Source organism: Crocodylus siamensis, chromosome 13 (genome assembly GCF_052110815.1).
Source record: "Crocodylus siamensis isolate JL-2025a chromosome 13, ASM5211081v1, whole genome shotgun sequence".
Taxonomy (NCBI): domain Eukaryota; kingdom Metazoa; phylum Chordata; order Crocodylia; family Crocodylidae; genus Crocodylus; species Crocodylus siamensis.
The window spans coordinates 27,623,779-27,639,788 of NC_143407.1; the positions used below are offsets into that span (position 1 = coordinate 27,623,779).

The 16,010-nt window shown below is 45.2% G+C and overlaps 1 protein-coding gene across 5 annotated transcripts in view; it reads left to right on the plus strand.

Moving 5' to 3' along the window:
* The window catches only part of GALNT17 (polypeptide N-acetylgalactosaminyltransferase 17), a 339,030-nt gene that overhangs the window by 111,996 nt on the left and 211,024 nt on the right, over positions 1-16,010 (plus strand). The window lies entirely within an intron of this gene.

Below are 16,010 nucleotides of genomic sequence, written 5' to 3' on the forward strand. Positions count from 1 at the left end.
CAGCTGGCAGATCAGAAGTGCCAGCTTAGTTCCCTTAATCTATGGGCCATATTCAAGAAGCAGAAGCCTACATTGTAATTTGTCTAATTGGCAGCTGTTCCTGAGGAGTGGCTCAGGACACACAACTCTCATTTCATTGCAGGCTGACTTGTGTTTCCCTTGCAAGGCTGGTGACTGATTTGGCTCTGGGCTCAAGTAATTAGCAAGACAAAGCAAAGACACTTGATTCATGACTGCCAAAGAGCATCGTGTGCCTGGAGTACTGGTAACTGCAAGCTTTGTAATAAGCTTCCAGTTTTGTGTCAGATAGTTGACCTCTACACTCACAAAGAATATGAGGAAGGATTTTGAATTGAGAAGAGGCAGTCAAGCCTTAGACTGGGGGGAGAAAGGGAGAGGGTGACAGGAGCTCCCTCATGTTAGGCTGCGTGTAGGTCTCTGTTGAGCATTAGCTGAATTTAAAGAAAATGCCTTTTTAAATTCTGTGCTCTGGTATGAACAGTAATCCCACTCAGGGGGGGTCTTCAGTTATATTCTTCCCACCAGCCCAAGTGTGAGCTGCCCTCCTTTTCTCCCTCTCTTTGGTTTATGCAGGGCAAATAATTCTCTGGCATGCATCAATCGATGCATCTCCAGCAAAACCAAGGAAGTGATTCTTCTGCTTTACTCAGGATTGCTGAGACTGGCAGTGGAGTACAGCATCCAGTTGTGGGCGCTGCACTTCAGTAAGGACAGGTAAAGTTTGAGAGAGTCCAGAGAAGGGCCACCTATATGATCAGAGACACAGCAAGGAAAGGCTGAGGGACCTGGGACTCTTCAGCCTAAAAAAGAGAAGGCTGAGAGGGGACTTGGTAGCAGCTTACTGCTATATCAGGGGCTCAGCAAACAACTGTTCCATTTTGCTGTTTTGAAGGGACAGTGTTTTGTTTTGAGTTTCGTTTCATTTCGAAGCACTGTTCTGTTTTTTTTTGTTGAAACTGCTTTGCTGTTTCGACATTTCATCCGTAGGCTATAATGGGGAATCATGAAAATGCGTAAAACTGTCATTCTTGCCTGATTCGGGTGAAAATTGCAGGAATGGTAGGGTATGAAGCCTGCCAAGTTTAAAGGAGATAGGTGCAGAGGTTTCTGGGCCCCTGGATCTGTGTGCCAGATGACAGGAGGCTGCCACTGCCGCCTGAAACAGTGCTGGGCACAGCCCGCGCCCGGCGCTGAGGAAGCTTGCTGCTCCCAGCGGTCCCATTCACTGCCATCCATGATACGTGTGGCTTTTTCAGTGCCACAAAAGCCATCTATCGTCCAAGCACTCCGGGACCAACGCCCTTGACACCTAAGGATGGAGGAGACCTGATCAAGGAAAGGGGAGCCATCAATGCCTGTTGGAAGGAGTATTTTGAAGACCTTCTCAATTGAGACACTGCTGTTCATAGACTTCATAGACATTAGGGGCTGGAAGGGACATTGCAAGATCAAGTCCAGCCCCCCTGCCATAGGTAGGAAGTCTGCTGGGGTTAAGCGATCCCAGCAAGATAAACATCCAAATGCCTTTTGAATGAATCCAGAGTAGGTGCTTGCAGACCCTGGACACTCGGACTGTTAGGAAGTTTTTCCTTATGTCCAGTCTAAATCAGTCTTGCAGGAGTTTGTGGCCATTAGACCTAGTTATCTCTAAGGGAGCCCTGGTGAACAACTGTCTCCCAGATCCTGATGCACCCATCTTATATACTTATAGGCTGCCACCAAGTCACCCCTGAGCTTTCTCTTCTCCAGGCTGAAGAGTCCAATCTCCCTCAGCTTCTCCTCGTATGACTTGCTTTCTTGGCCTTTGATCATATGGGTGGCTCTCTTTTGGACTCTGTCAAGCTTATCCACATCCCTCCTGAAGTGGGGGACCCAAAACTGGATGCAATACTCCAGCTGCGGCCTCACTAAGGCTGAGTAAAGCCAGAGGATTACATCCCTGGTTTTGCTTGAGATGCGTTGGTGGATTCATAAAAGTGTGTGGTTTACTTTGCCAGCCACAGCATTGCATTGGTGGCTCATGTTCATCTTTGTAGTCAATCAAGACCCCCAAGTCTCTTTTGGTCATGGTGCTAGTGAGTCTGCCACGCCTATGAGTATGATGCTGGTTTTTTCTCCCAAGGTGGAGCACCCTGCACTGCTCTACATTGAATGCCATCAGCTTTTAGTCCACCCACCTTGCGAGCATATCCAGGTCAGCCTGTATCCCCAGCCTGCCTTCCAGCGTGACTGCCTTCCTCCATAGTTTAGTGTTGTCCGCAAACTTTCCCAGTTCATATCTGACACTCAAATCTAGATCATTAATGATGCTGAAGAGTACTGGCCCGAGTCCTGAGCCTTGTGGGACTCCATTGGTGACCTTGTGCTACATCAATTTGCTCCAATCAACTAGTACTCTTTGGGTCTGACCCCGGAGCCAGTTCCCCAGGCATCAGACTGTGAGATGGTTAAGGCTGCAGTTCCCCATCTTAACCGTGAGGACGTCATAGGAGACAAAGTCAAAGGCTTTTTTGAAATACAGATATAGTTTCATAGTTGTTTCACAGTTTTTCATAGTTGTTAGGGTCGGAAGGGACCTCAGCAGATCATCAAGTCCAACTCCCTGCCATTGGCAGGGATGAATGCTGAGATCATATGACCCCAGCTAGGTGATTTATCTAGCCTCCTTTTGAAGACTCCCAAGGTAGGAGCAAGCACCTCTTCCCTTGGAAATTGGTTCCAGATCTAGCCACCCTAACTGTGAAGTAGTGCCTCCTAATGTTTAGCTGAACCTACTCTCAATCACCTTGTGGCCGTTATTCCTAGTTACTCCTGGTAGTGCTCAGGGGAACAGAGCTTCTCCCATTCCCTGCTGCCCCCCCCAGTAAGTTTATAGACGGCCGCCAGATGACCTCTCGGCCTTCTCTTGTGGAGACTGAACAGGTTCAGGTCCCGTAGCCTCTCCTTGTAGGGCCTGCCCTGCTGCCCCCTGACCATGTGAGTGGCCTCCTCTGGACCCTCTCAATGCTGTCCACATCCATCCTGAAGTGCAGCGCCCAGAACTGGATGCAGTACTCCAGCTGCGGCCTGACCAGTGTTGCATAGAAGGAGAAGATGGACCTGCCCATGATGCATCTGTGGATGTATATATGACATCAACCTCATTTCCATTGTCCAGGCAATGCGTCACTTGGTCATAGAGGGAGATGAGGTTGGTCAGGCAAGACCTTCCAGCAACAAAGCCATGTTGGCTTTGTTGTTGCTGTTGACAAGAGTGTTCTCAACTCCATCTTGCAACATCTAGTCAGAGCTGATATCAGAATCCCTCCAACCATTGATGAGGTCAGGAAAGCCCTTAAGGAGATGAAAAATAACAAGGTACCTGGAGCACATGGGAATCCCCACTGAAATCTTCAAACACGGAAAAGAGGAGCTCACATCACAGCTTGATGCTCTCGTCTTAAAGATCTGGAATGATGAGGAAATCCCAGAGGACCTCAGGGACACTATGACTGTGACAACTTTCAAGAAAGGAGACAAGTCCGACTGCGGAAACTACAGAGGGATCACCTTGCTGTCCACCACAGCAAAGATTATTGCGAGAACCCTTCTGAACCATCTCCTTCCACTTTCTGAAGAGCTCCTCCCAGAATCTCAGTGTTGGTTTAGGGCATCAAGTGGTACAACTGACGTGATCTTCATAGCTCGCCAGCTGCAGGAGAAATGCCAGGAACAGCATAAGTCTCTCTACTTGGCCATCTTTGACCTTGTGAAAGTTTTCAACTTTGTCAGCCGAGCAGTGTAGCAGAGGAGCCTTATGAAGTACAGGTGCCCACTGAAATTTGTCACCATTTTCTGTCTGTTCCATGACAGTATGCAAGTGGTAGTTCTCAGTTATGGATCCCTTTGAGGTTAAGATGGGAGCTAAACAAGGCTGTGTCATCACTTCAACGCTCTTCTCAATATTCCTTACCACAATGCTACTACATCTGACCACCAACAAGCTTCCAGTTGGAGTCGAGCTAAACTACCAAACTGTTCAACTGTTGCATTTAAAAATGGGTTTTTAAACCTAGTGCTCTAAGAATTGACACAACACTGGGTTAATTAATAGCAAAACGGTTTGCTTTAATAGCCATCAACACGTTACAAAACCAAATGACAGAAAAAGACTCTTTCCCAAAATAAAATGAGCTATTACTTCTTGGATTGTCTTAGCTGCAAAGAGGTCTTTACCCAGTGCAGGCAGGAAGCAGTTCTTGTACAGCCCCACAGTGCAGATCCTTTGCTTATGGGTGGCAGGATGGCTTCTTGGTCTTCCCTAAACTGCACACCTTACTGGCAGTTCTTTCTATATACTGTTTAACTGTATAGCTTCAAAGCATTTTTCCTTGGTAGTTGCCCAGTTAAAGTCTGAACAAAACAGGGAGGAAAAGGGTGACCATCAAATTACAATCGTTAAATTGCCTGGTTCCTGTTTTTGGATTTGTCTAGGTGTAAAGACTTGTGCTTCTTGCAGCCACTACAATTAATGGTCAATTACACGTGATGAGTCTGGACTGGTCAAACAGGATGTTTAGAAGCATTGGTTACTGGACCTGTCTTTGGGTATTTTCTTATCAGTGGGGCAAATTTGCAATAGCTTGTACTAGTGATGGTGTGTTTACAAAACTCCAGACATGCACTGAATGATTGAGACATTTGTAACACCTTAGACATTGGATGCCTGTTTTGAGAAATGTGAGGATATCACGTACAGGACATTTTTCCTGTATTCAATGCATTTTTTACAGGTTTTGCTTGAGATGCGTATTTACTCATTTGTCATCTTTAGTTGCTAGTTCATTTGAAATGTATATGTAGTTTCCTCCTTGGCTCAGCCTTTTTCTCTGGCTTCCTTAGCTAGGAGATATACATGTGATGAGCGTGTCAGGTCTCTGACAACAATTTGAACCGTTGCTTTTATTATTTTATGGCACGCATGTGCTGTTGGGTACCTCAGGCTTCACAGTCTCCATGCCTAATGGGTTGCAAGCAATTAGTGGAGCTTGATTTTTTTTGTGGCAGTCTTGTTACCACAACCCAGTCTTGCCCCAGCCATTTTTGTGCAAGAGCCACTGTCCCAAGACTTCACAGTTTTCCTATCCAGCATAATCTCTGTCAACTCTGAGCCAAAACCAAGACCAGCCCAACATCTCAATCATTGAGCTCTAGTACACTGATGATGCTGTAGTTTGTGCTCACTCAGAAACAGACCTTCAGGAAATCATTGATGGCTTTACTGAGGCATACAAGAAAATGGGGACTGATGTTTAACATTTAAAAGACTGAGGTTCTTCATCAACATGCTCTTAACGAGCAGTCCTCAGCTCTTCAATTAAGATTCATGGTGAGACTCAAGAACATTGAGTATTTCCCATACCTCAGAATCTATCTCTTGCAGAAGGCTGACATCAAAGAAATCCAATATCACCTGAAATGTGCAAGTGCAGCCTCCAGACACTTGAGGAAATGGGTGTTCAAAGGTTGTGACATCAGATCTGAAACCAGGCTCATAGTTTATCAAGCCGTTTTGATCCCCACCTTACTGTACAGAGCTGACATGTGGACAGCATGCAGGAGATATGTAAAGTTGTTGGAGAAGTACCATCAGTGCTGCCTATGGAAGATCCTCCAAATCCAGTGCGAAGACAGATGCACCAACATTAGTGTCCTCCTGCAAGCAAACACCACAAGTATTGAGGTGATGATCATCTGACATCAACTGTGCTGGGCTGGCCACGTAATCTGGATATCTGACTCGAGACTGCTGAAGCAAGTTTTATTCTCCCAGCTCAGCCAAGGCATATGCTCAAGAGGAGGGCAGACGAAGTGCTTCAAGGACATCCTCAAGGCCAACTTACAGATATGCAACATTGATGTCAACTTGTGAGATATTATCTCCCAGGACCATCCCAAGTGGAGGAAGAGTCTGCTGCAGGGATCTTAGTACTTTGAAACCTCATGACGACAACAACAGGAGATGGAAAAGTGGGAGTGGCAGAAAGTGGGAGCACATCCTGGACCAAATCAAGCATCACCCACCCCACACGGAAAGACATGTCTGAACTTCAGTAGAGTCTGTTGATCCTGGGTAGGCCTCATCAGCCATCTTTGGACGCACAGATAAGATCATTATCCTCAACTGTGAGGGATTCCCAAAGACAATGATGATGAACAAAGTTCATTTGTAATAAATTCGAAAATTGTGGTTAGGAATGAGTTATTGGCTTGAGAAAGGGTAAGAATTAATTGAGTTTCAGTATACCGGAACCCATGTGGTTGTGTGCCTATGTGCTTCCCCTAGATTCTAGAAACTTTTGAAGTACAGTATTTTATGAACAACTCTGTTCTTCCTCTTTTCAGCTGTATAGGGAAATATGGGAGCCGACTTCAAATTCACTCCTTATCCAGTAGTACTGGTAACTTTGGCAGATCTTTTCGTGAGACTTCCAGTCCCAATTGATATAATCAAAATATACAGAAACAAATCCAAATTCTTGGATGGTTAGACAAACAGCTCCATTTCTAAATAAACTGATAATCATCAGAGTCTGTTGTGTTCTGTTATCAACATTTTTCATTTGTTCCCTTAAGAACAAAGAACAATGTGAGATCCTGATTTTGAACCTGTAGGACATCAAAGATTGACTTCCCCTGTGCTTATTAAAGATTGTGATAAAAAAGCATCAAAACTTTTTATCCACATACATCCTTCATATTTCTTTTGTTTAGCACCTAGCCTGCTTCTCTGTCCACCCACCTCTTGTTTGTAATACGCAATTAACGAATGCATAAGTTGGGTGCACAGTATATGATTGTTCGAAGAAACGATTTCAAGCTGAGCCAAATATAATAAGGTTAATGTCTTCTAAAATATCAATCAAATGAATCATTGAGAAAATAAGGTTATTTATGGACTGATGTTTTCCAGACAATTATTGAAGTCTGCCCTTGATGGGAACCTAATTTCACCCCTGAATATGTAAAGCAATTGAATCTTATGAGGCATATGATGAGAGGAGAGAATTTCAGGCTATGGAGGATTGTCCTTTGTTTTGTCAATAGAAATAAGCAGAGACGTAAAAAGGAGGTGAATTTCTGCTTGTTGGTTTTTATTCCCCTCTAGTTTAATTTTGCAGGGTATGTTTGTGCTCAAAGTGGGGGGAAAAGACTTATGGGACAATCAATCTAGTAGGACCTAATTGAAGGGGATCCTCTTAATACAGGTGCTGGGTATTGAGTAAGTTGCAGAAAATAGCTGGTACCTTGACTTCACTAGCTCTCAATTTGGGCGAAAGGGAAGGCTGGCACCTCCTGGTTTCAACTTATGTGAGATGTCTGTCGGAGAATGGAAGCTGGAAGAAGAGCTCTGTAATTACATCCCACATCGCTTAGCTTGGAATAAAGCAAACAGCCCTTGTTCCAGATTGCTCTCACGTGAGAGGCCCCTGACAGACCTTACACTTAAGATATGATTAACTATTAATCACAACTTAAGTAGTTACCTGGCCACATGTTCATTCAATTAATGACATGATAAAACTCCCACATACGTGTAGTGATGTTGTGGCTGGTTCCCATTGTGCCCGTACATTGACTGTGTGGCCAGGCCTATCAGCTGGTCTGTGCTCCCAGTAAGCAGCTGATGGGGGGACTCCCAGACTTGCGACTGCATCGGAGTCAAGGGTGTATAGGAAGCAGGAGGCATCATTGTTGGGGTCATTGTGCTTTTACTTGAATGTCTGCCAGGGCCCAGGTGTCGGAGTTGTTGCAACAGAGGAACAAAATAGGCAGCTGGGTTGGGCATAGATTTAATTCTGAATCACAGATCACTACTTGCCTAATCAGTGCCAGACTAGTGATTTGTAGAGCTGGTGATGGAGAGGGGTTTCTCGAGATTGACATGGTATTGCCTTCTGGAAGTCAGCTGATATATATACACTACATAGCAAAGTGGGTCAAGTTAAATTAGCGGGCCGGTCTAACTATTTTTAGATTGTCACTTCCTAACCTAATGTCCCTCTGTGCTTTAAGAACGCTTACTTTGATTCTATGATATTTTTCTACCCCAGGATTTCTGAGCAATACATGAGACAATATCCTCTTTCTGTTACTGAAAGAGTCAATAAACATTCTAATCTCACTTGCTGCACAGAAGACTAGATTTACAGCTGTGTGGCAAAAATAAAAATGAATGATCAATGGATCCCACAGCAGACTCCTCTAGCAGACACAAACATATATAGCAACAAAACTTTATTTTATTCTGAAATTTCCTGACATGATTAATATGGCCTGACATAGACCAAGCTGTTCAGCATAAAACCAGTCATATTTCTCTCTCTCTCCCTCAATCCTCTATTTTGCTCTTGAACGGTTACTTTTATAAAGCAGTTATCTTCTACCTGGGAAGAAGCATTTATAAAAACGTCTGTCTTCATATATTTAATGTTATTCTTCATTCATCCGGGTCATTACAATTTTGGACTCAGTGGAAAATCCTTTTCCACCACTTGTTATATCATCCCCTGGATAACAACAGAAGCTGTTCTGATTGAATGGACTTTATTGTGCCTACCTCTCAATCTGTGGGAGCATGTCCGTGTTGTGCATATGAGTGAGATGGCTCAACTTAAGGTCTGCTTCTATGGCCCTCTTCAGGTCTTGGGAAATGGAGATGGACCAGAGTTCACTGAGCTTTAGCCGTGCGTAGGCTCCTGGTCCTACCTTCAAATTTCCGTTTACTGGTAACAGTATATAGTTCCCTTTTGCAGCCTTGCACAGGTGGCTGTTTCTGCCCCTTTCTGCTGCCAAAGTGATGTAAAAGGGTCTAGTATAGCAGTGAATTGAACGCAGGGATATGCTAATATTCAGTGTTGCTCCATTTTAGCTATATATCACGACCCACAGCAATGGTTCAAATAAGTTTCTAACTGGCTCCCCAATAAGTAGGCATTAGAAGCATCTTTGATTTTGTAGCCATGTGGCATTTGCCAGGAATCATGTAGTCTTTTTCAGCCCTGATTTAATGGGACATAAAAGTGTCATTCATTCGGATCAATGGGACATCAAAGTAAGAGGCAAGAAAGCAAGTGATGCCAGAGGATACATTTGCTCTTTCCCTATTGATTTTCAGTATTCTGATTTAGATCTTACAAGCAGGTGCCATAGCACATTTAACTGTGAAAATAGCATATAGTAGTAAAAATATCAAGGGGGTAATGTGCGCTAATTAGCTAATGTCACTTATTTGCCAACAATTGTACCACGCTTTGCAGATGTTAAGTGTTCATTAAGTGCTAAAGATAGCACACGAGAAACCAACTCTCAGTGTGAATCTGTCTCCCAACTCTGGAGGCCAGATTCCCCACCGGTCTAAAGTGACACAACTCTAGTAACTTCCAGTTTCGGCTTAGGTTTGTCTGTGATGGATGCTGATTAGCATGGCCTCCAAGTACATATGTAGGAAGAGGACTTGGGGATATTAAATGGCTATTTAATTTAGCAGAAAAAGACATTATGAAATTACAAGGTTGGAAGCTGACGTTAGACACATTCAGAATGGTAACAAGGAGCACATTTTTAAAAGCGAAGGTTATTAATTAGTGGAACAACTGACCTGGAATCAGAGTGGACAGTCAATCACTTGCCATCCTAAGTCAGGACTGGACAGCTTTTAAGACTTTCTTACACTCAATCTAGAGTTACGGATTTGAAATTATTGGGTGACATTCTTTGGCCTGTGTTACGGGCCTCAGTGTTCATAATGATCCTACCTGGTCTTAAAAGTCCATCAATCTATTTGCATTAATAACGAGCAGGTATCTACTTTTCCCTGCTAAAAAAAATCGGAAATTATCTGATAAAAAATTGCATAGTCTCTGATTAAAAACCCAGAAATCTGTGATTAAAATGAAAGGCCTCTCACTCCCCTCCACAGCCCCCACAGCCTTGCTGGTGCCCCTTACTCCTCCCTCACCCCCCACTGGCCCCTGGCCCTGCTGAGAAGGTGGGAGCTGCTGCAGCAGAGTGGAGCCCGAGTCCCTCACTCCCCACCAGTGCCTGTTGCCTGCCCACCGCAGGCTTGGGCAGGGGCTAGGGCTCGTTCTCCGCCACTATGTCGTGCACTCCTGGGGGAGCTGTGCCCCCTCCCCAGATCTGTGTGCAGGGCAGGGGCGGGCATGGACTGCCCACTGAGGGCTCAGGCTCCCCATCGTGCTGCCCTCCTCTGGGGCCTCCACAGCCCAGCAGGTGCAACCCAGCACTGCAGGGTACAGTGGGACCACGTAGGGATCTCCTTGCTGCTGCGAGCTCTGTGCTGCCATGGCATCCCCTGCCCCCTGAGGGGCACAACCCTGCACTGCTGCCCTGGAAGGCAAGGGGTGCCTTGCCAGGGCAGCATAGAGCTCAGCAGAAACGAGATCCCTGAGCGGCCCTGGTGTTCCCTGCAGTGCCAGTTCGCACCTGCTGGACTATGGAGGTCCTGGGGGAGGGCAGCAGAGCGGGGAGCCCAAGCCCACTTTAGGCAACCTGTGCCCACCCCATGCACTGATCTGGGGAGCACGGGTCCCCCCCACCCCCTTTGGGAGTGCGCACAGTGGTGGGGAGCTGCCCCCCTTCCCCGAGATGAGCCACCCGCACCCCCATCCTACTCCCTGCTGTGGCCAGCAGCTGCGCATTGTGGCTTCAGCTGGGCAGCAGCCTTAACCCCAACCCTGGCCAACTCCCTCTCTTCTTACCTATGCAGACCACAGTCTTCCCCAACAACTTACCCGCAGGAGCTGCTCTTCAGGCTTCCTGGCACACGGCAGCACTTGCCTGAGCGCCCTCCTCCCACTGCCCCCTAGCCCCTTGCAGGTGGGAACTCTGCCAGCCTGCAGAGAGCTCTTTGCAAAATGGCAAAATCCATGGGCTTCTCTGTTAAAATGAGAGATCCACGTTTTCCTCTGGGAAAGGGTAAAATCCGCAGTTTTCTCTGTTTTTCCACAGGAAATGGAAAAGCCAGATCCCTGATAAAGAGGAACCTCCACTGCTGCATGGTTCATGAGTGCTTAAGTTTATCCAACCATAGCAAAGTGCTTGGCCACAGTGTCTTGCTGGAAAATTTTGCAAAAACAGGTTTTATTATATTTCCTCCTCTTCTTCTGATTGGTCCAGAATTATCATGAAAATATCCCTGCCCTGATATTCAGTACTGTTAATTGCTAGGCCGAGAAGATGCCACGTATGTGTACATATACATAGTTGATCTAGGATTAAGGATGGACTAGCTCTAAAATCTAAGATCTGGATGCTATAATACATTTTAAATTTCAGATCTGGGCTTGTACTGTGGGACGGGTCCTATATATGTAATCGGGTTACTGAAGAATTTTGCGTTTGGATCTGAATTTTGTAGCTTCAGGCTGGAGTCAGTCATTGTAAGCGATGCCTAAAGGGGATGCTTCCTCCTGTAGAAATAATATTGGTCCAAAAGACAATTCTGATAACTTTAGACCCTAAAACATAACAGTGTTGTTGGGTTTTACCTGCAAGCCCCTTTTAATCTGGTACTGCTGGGCTTCTTGAGAGGATGCTGGCCAATGAAGACTCATTCCTCTCAGCTACTTAAAGAGGGAGTTAAATCAACAGATATTTTACCTTGTAGGCTTCTCTGCCTTGTAATCAAGCTTGATTTATAACTCCATGTGCCAAGAAGAAGGTCATCCCATCTCATGGTTCATGGCATAGTCCTGCTACGGGTTGGATAAAAATTCTTGCATGCAGGATCCTTTAATAACCCAGTGCGTTAGAGAAGTCCCACCTTCCACTCAGCATCTACCAGAAGCAGCCCAGAGCCCAGGCAGCTCACGTAATCTGAGAGACCGATGCCTTGGTAGGGTACGGTAAATCCTACATACCTAGACTAATATCTCAGAAGCCTCAAGAAATATTTGGAAGAGTAGAGCTGTCAACCTCTCTAACCACAGCTTGTAAATATTCGGAGCCACCTGATCTGCCTGACTAAAGCAGTGTTCAGATCGGTACTTTTTTTTTTTTTTTTTTTTTTTTTTTTTAAGTGCCAAGGAAAAATAAAACTGCCTCCTCTAGAACGGAGCAGTCATTATCCCTGCTGCTTTTAACAAGTTCTCCATTGGCCCCTCTAATTATGTCTAAGCTCAAGCACTGTGTTTTTCTTTATCTTCTTTACTTTGGCCCCATGAGAGAACAAAAGCACCAGGTGTTTTCTTGAACACATGAATATTTGTTGATGCGTCAGCCTGTCAATAATAAATTATTGCTGTGGAGCCTGGAGGAGTTGGAGAACAATAGCACATGGCTGCAGGCAGAGCCTCACATAAACCAGCTGCTCCTCATGCCACAAGTGAAGGAAGCACACTGAAGAAGACTGACACTGGATTTTGTTGGAACTAGTTGGAGTTTAATTCTGTTTTACATTGTTGCTGCCCTCCCTAGCATGGCTGCAGCCACGGCCACCGGAGATCTCTGTGTTTATGCTCCAAGCTTGTCTTTTGAGAACTGCAGCATTATAGATATTAGCAATAGGGGTATGTGAAGTGCCTACACTGTTCAGTGGCTGATTTCTTCTCCCAGTTTCTCTACCCATTTGTCCCCAGTATTTGGGGGCAGAAGGAATGTGATAGAATAGAAAGTAACAATGGGCTTGGTTTGGACGCTTCTTCAAGCCACTGATCACAGACTGAGCTGGGGTTACCACCAGAATAGCTTGTCTCAGGGAGTAGCTGTGCACAAGTATGAACAACTAAAGCAAAATGTTATTTCTTTTCCTTCTCTCCTGCCTCCCTTTCTCCATCTAGCCAACATAATATGTAGAGGGACAAACAGAAAGCATTTTTTAGAATCTCAAAATGAGTTTAGTTGAGTTTGACTTTTACACATCCCAGTCAGTTGAGATGCAATAAGCCCTGACCCAAACCTTTGTTCCAAAAAACACCAGCTAAACCCTGGGGATTTCACCAAAAAGTTCAGCTAACAAGTTTCCATTTCCTAGTTACCACCTGGGAACCACAGCACAGGCTATATTTTAGAAGGAGGTTGTTATGAAAATTCAAGGTCAATTCTGAGTTTACCCCTTCACTAATGTTCTTGCAGGATTGGAAAGAAATAGTTTCCCAAAAGCTGTTCAGCATCTGTTTCTATTAAGGTAGGTTCAGCGGAGGAAGGCAATAGTTACAGTGGGAAAAATATGGATTCATTTTCAACTGCTTGTTCAGTGAGAAAGCTTTATAGGTGTACTCTCTGGTAATGGTGTCATTACAAAAATCTTTCCAATTTCCTCCGTCTCATTTTGGAGCATAAAGGATGCTTGTTGCTTGCCTAAGAAATAGCTAATACAATTAAAAAATGTATTAATGTTATTGTTGGTCTGTAATTTAACTGTGTAGTTACAGCTTTTATGTGCTTTCTTCTCTCTAGTTGTCTGTCAGGCTACACTTGGTAAATAAATACTAACTGTACTGCAGTTAATACTGCTGGATGTCCCATGTTAATCGATCACAAATGTCGAAAATTGATTTTTTTCATGGAATGGCAGTTTCCTCCTTTTCCTTCTTCCTTCCTTTCCTTTCCTGAGAGCGAGAGCATTTGCTTAAATTAACCCCTACACTTCAATATCCATTGTATGTATGTATTTAAGCGTGCATACATGGAATACACAGAAACGCAAGGTTTATGTTTCCATCTACAGAAAAGATTAGCCACATCTGCAGCTCCTGTAAGCATGCCACTCCTCCCAATGTGCACTTTGGGCCAGACTTTCAAGGCTAGGGACAGACATTACACATAAGCCAGTTTAAGTGATCAGAAACTGGTTTAAACCTGTAACAGAACAGAAGTTCAGTGCACATAAACCAGTTTGAAATGGCTGAAACCGGTTTGAGATAAACCTGGTTGAATGTATCATCAGACTTAACTGGTTTGGCTCAAACCACTTTATGCAATGTCTGTCCCAGACCCTTTGCTGGTTTAAGTTAAACCAGACTCCCCCAGCATCCCAGCATGCTCTCTGGGCTGGGTGGGGCTCTCTCCTCTGCTGTCTCGCTGGAGCTCGGCAGTCCCTGCAGGCGTCTGCCTGGCTTCTGCTCCCCCCGACCCTCACCACTCCATGCTAAGCAGGTATCCCCCGTCCTTCATAGACACATCAGCATTAGCTAGCAGACCGCTTGCTGGCTAGCGTCTGTGCTGTTGGAGACGACAGAGGCAGACAGCCTTTTTGGAGCTATTCAACAGGTAGCTTAATGTCCTTCCTTGGAGGAGGTAACTTAATGTCCTTCCCTGTTTAACAGCTGTTTGCTCCCTTCCCTCCCTCTTGCCACTCCCTGCTAACCAGGAATTCCCCCCTCTCGTCTGCCTTGCGGAGTAGGTGTCTGTGTATTAGCTAACAGACCACGTGCCGGGTCTGTGCTGAATCGATAGGCAGAATCAACAGGTAGCTGGTAATGTCCTTCTGTTTTTTTAATTGGATGACAAACACTGGGGTAGGGGTGACGCTTATCAGCCCCCAGCACCCCCGGCTTTCTTGCCTGTCAGTTTGCTGCAGACAGTATACAGAAGCAGGGAGAGAGAGTGAAAAGCTCCGTATCATCAACAGGTGCATGCACAGCACACACGTGCTTTGCTTCAGTGCTGGCTGGGGGGTGGGGGCTGGTAACACTTCCACCCCTTGAACAGCCAGCCAGGAAAAGCCTGGGACTGCAGGCAGGCTGGGGGTTCACACCCCTCCCTCATCAGAGCCTCCTGCTGGGACTTGGCCACACCCCACTCAGCTCAGCTCTGCGAGGGAAGGGAGGGCTGCTCTAGCGCCCCCTTCCCCACATCCCCCGGCTTCCAGCCTGAGCCACTGCAGGCATGTGCCTGAATTTCCTCAGTCCAGAGGGATGGTCTGTATGGCTGGAAACCGGTTCAGTCTAGCCAGATTAGACTGACTTGCAAAGGTTGAATCAATTCAGGCTCAGGCTTTTTGAATGTCTGTCCCCAGCCCAAAAGAGCTCAGTCGCTACTGTGCAATGAACATGATGACCTCCTTTCAAAATATAGCCCATACCATTGTGGTTCCCAGTAGGTAACTAGGAAATGGAAACTTGTTATCTGAACTTTTTTGGTAAACCCCAGGGTTTAGTTGGTGTTTTTGGAACAGAGAATTGGGTCAGGGCTTGTTTCATCCCAGCTGATTTACTTGGCCCTAACAGTGAGCTGTGCTTTGTAGTTCACAGGGTCGGACTTTCGGTCCCAGTCATCTCTTTTTGGCCTTATGATTTTATGACACTAAAACCTTATGACAGAATCATCTGAGCATGATTAATAGTGAATGAAATTATTCCTTGTCTAGAGGGCTTATAGAAAGGCAGGTAAGATAGAAATAATAGAAGATAGAGTTCCCTTACTATCAGGAGGTTCCAAAACCTTTACTCCTCTTTTGACTTCTGATAGACTTTATTTTATCACTCTGCTTACTTCATAGTGGTCTTGAATGTGTTCACCTGTTTGCATCCTGTGATGAATGGATTAAATTAAGGCTTTTGGATAGGATCAAGTGCAGCGCTAATTTATTATCTTTTGTGTGTCACTGGAACTATATCCTGTCCTGGTGGAAGCATGGATTTAATTATCTGAAAGTTCTTTGCCACCTCTAACTCCTCAGTCCTGCTCACAGTCACAGTTATATTCATTTGCGGAACAGAAACCTCTGGTATGTCAGTAATGAGTTTGGCTGCAAAGGGAAAACCTCCCAGATCCAGGATGGAGAAATGCAAATAAATAAATGCCCAGCCACAAAAGCAAAGCTTGTTTAGAACAATTAAGGCTGGAAACATGGGGGATAATTATAAAATGGCATAAAAAAAAAAATCATGTACCAGCTGTGAAGTGCAAAGATGCCAGTTCAAGGTGACGCTCCAGTCCAAAGCATGTTCCAGCAACAGGAAAAATCCTTTTAGAAAAACCAATAT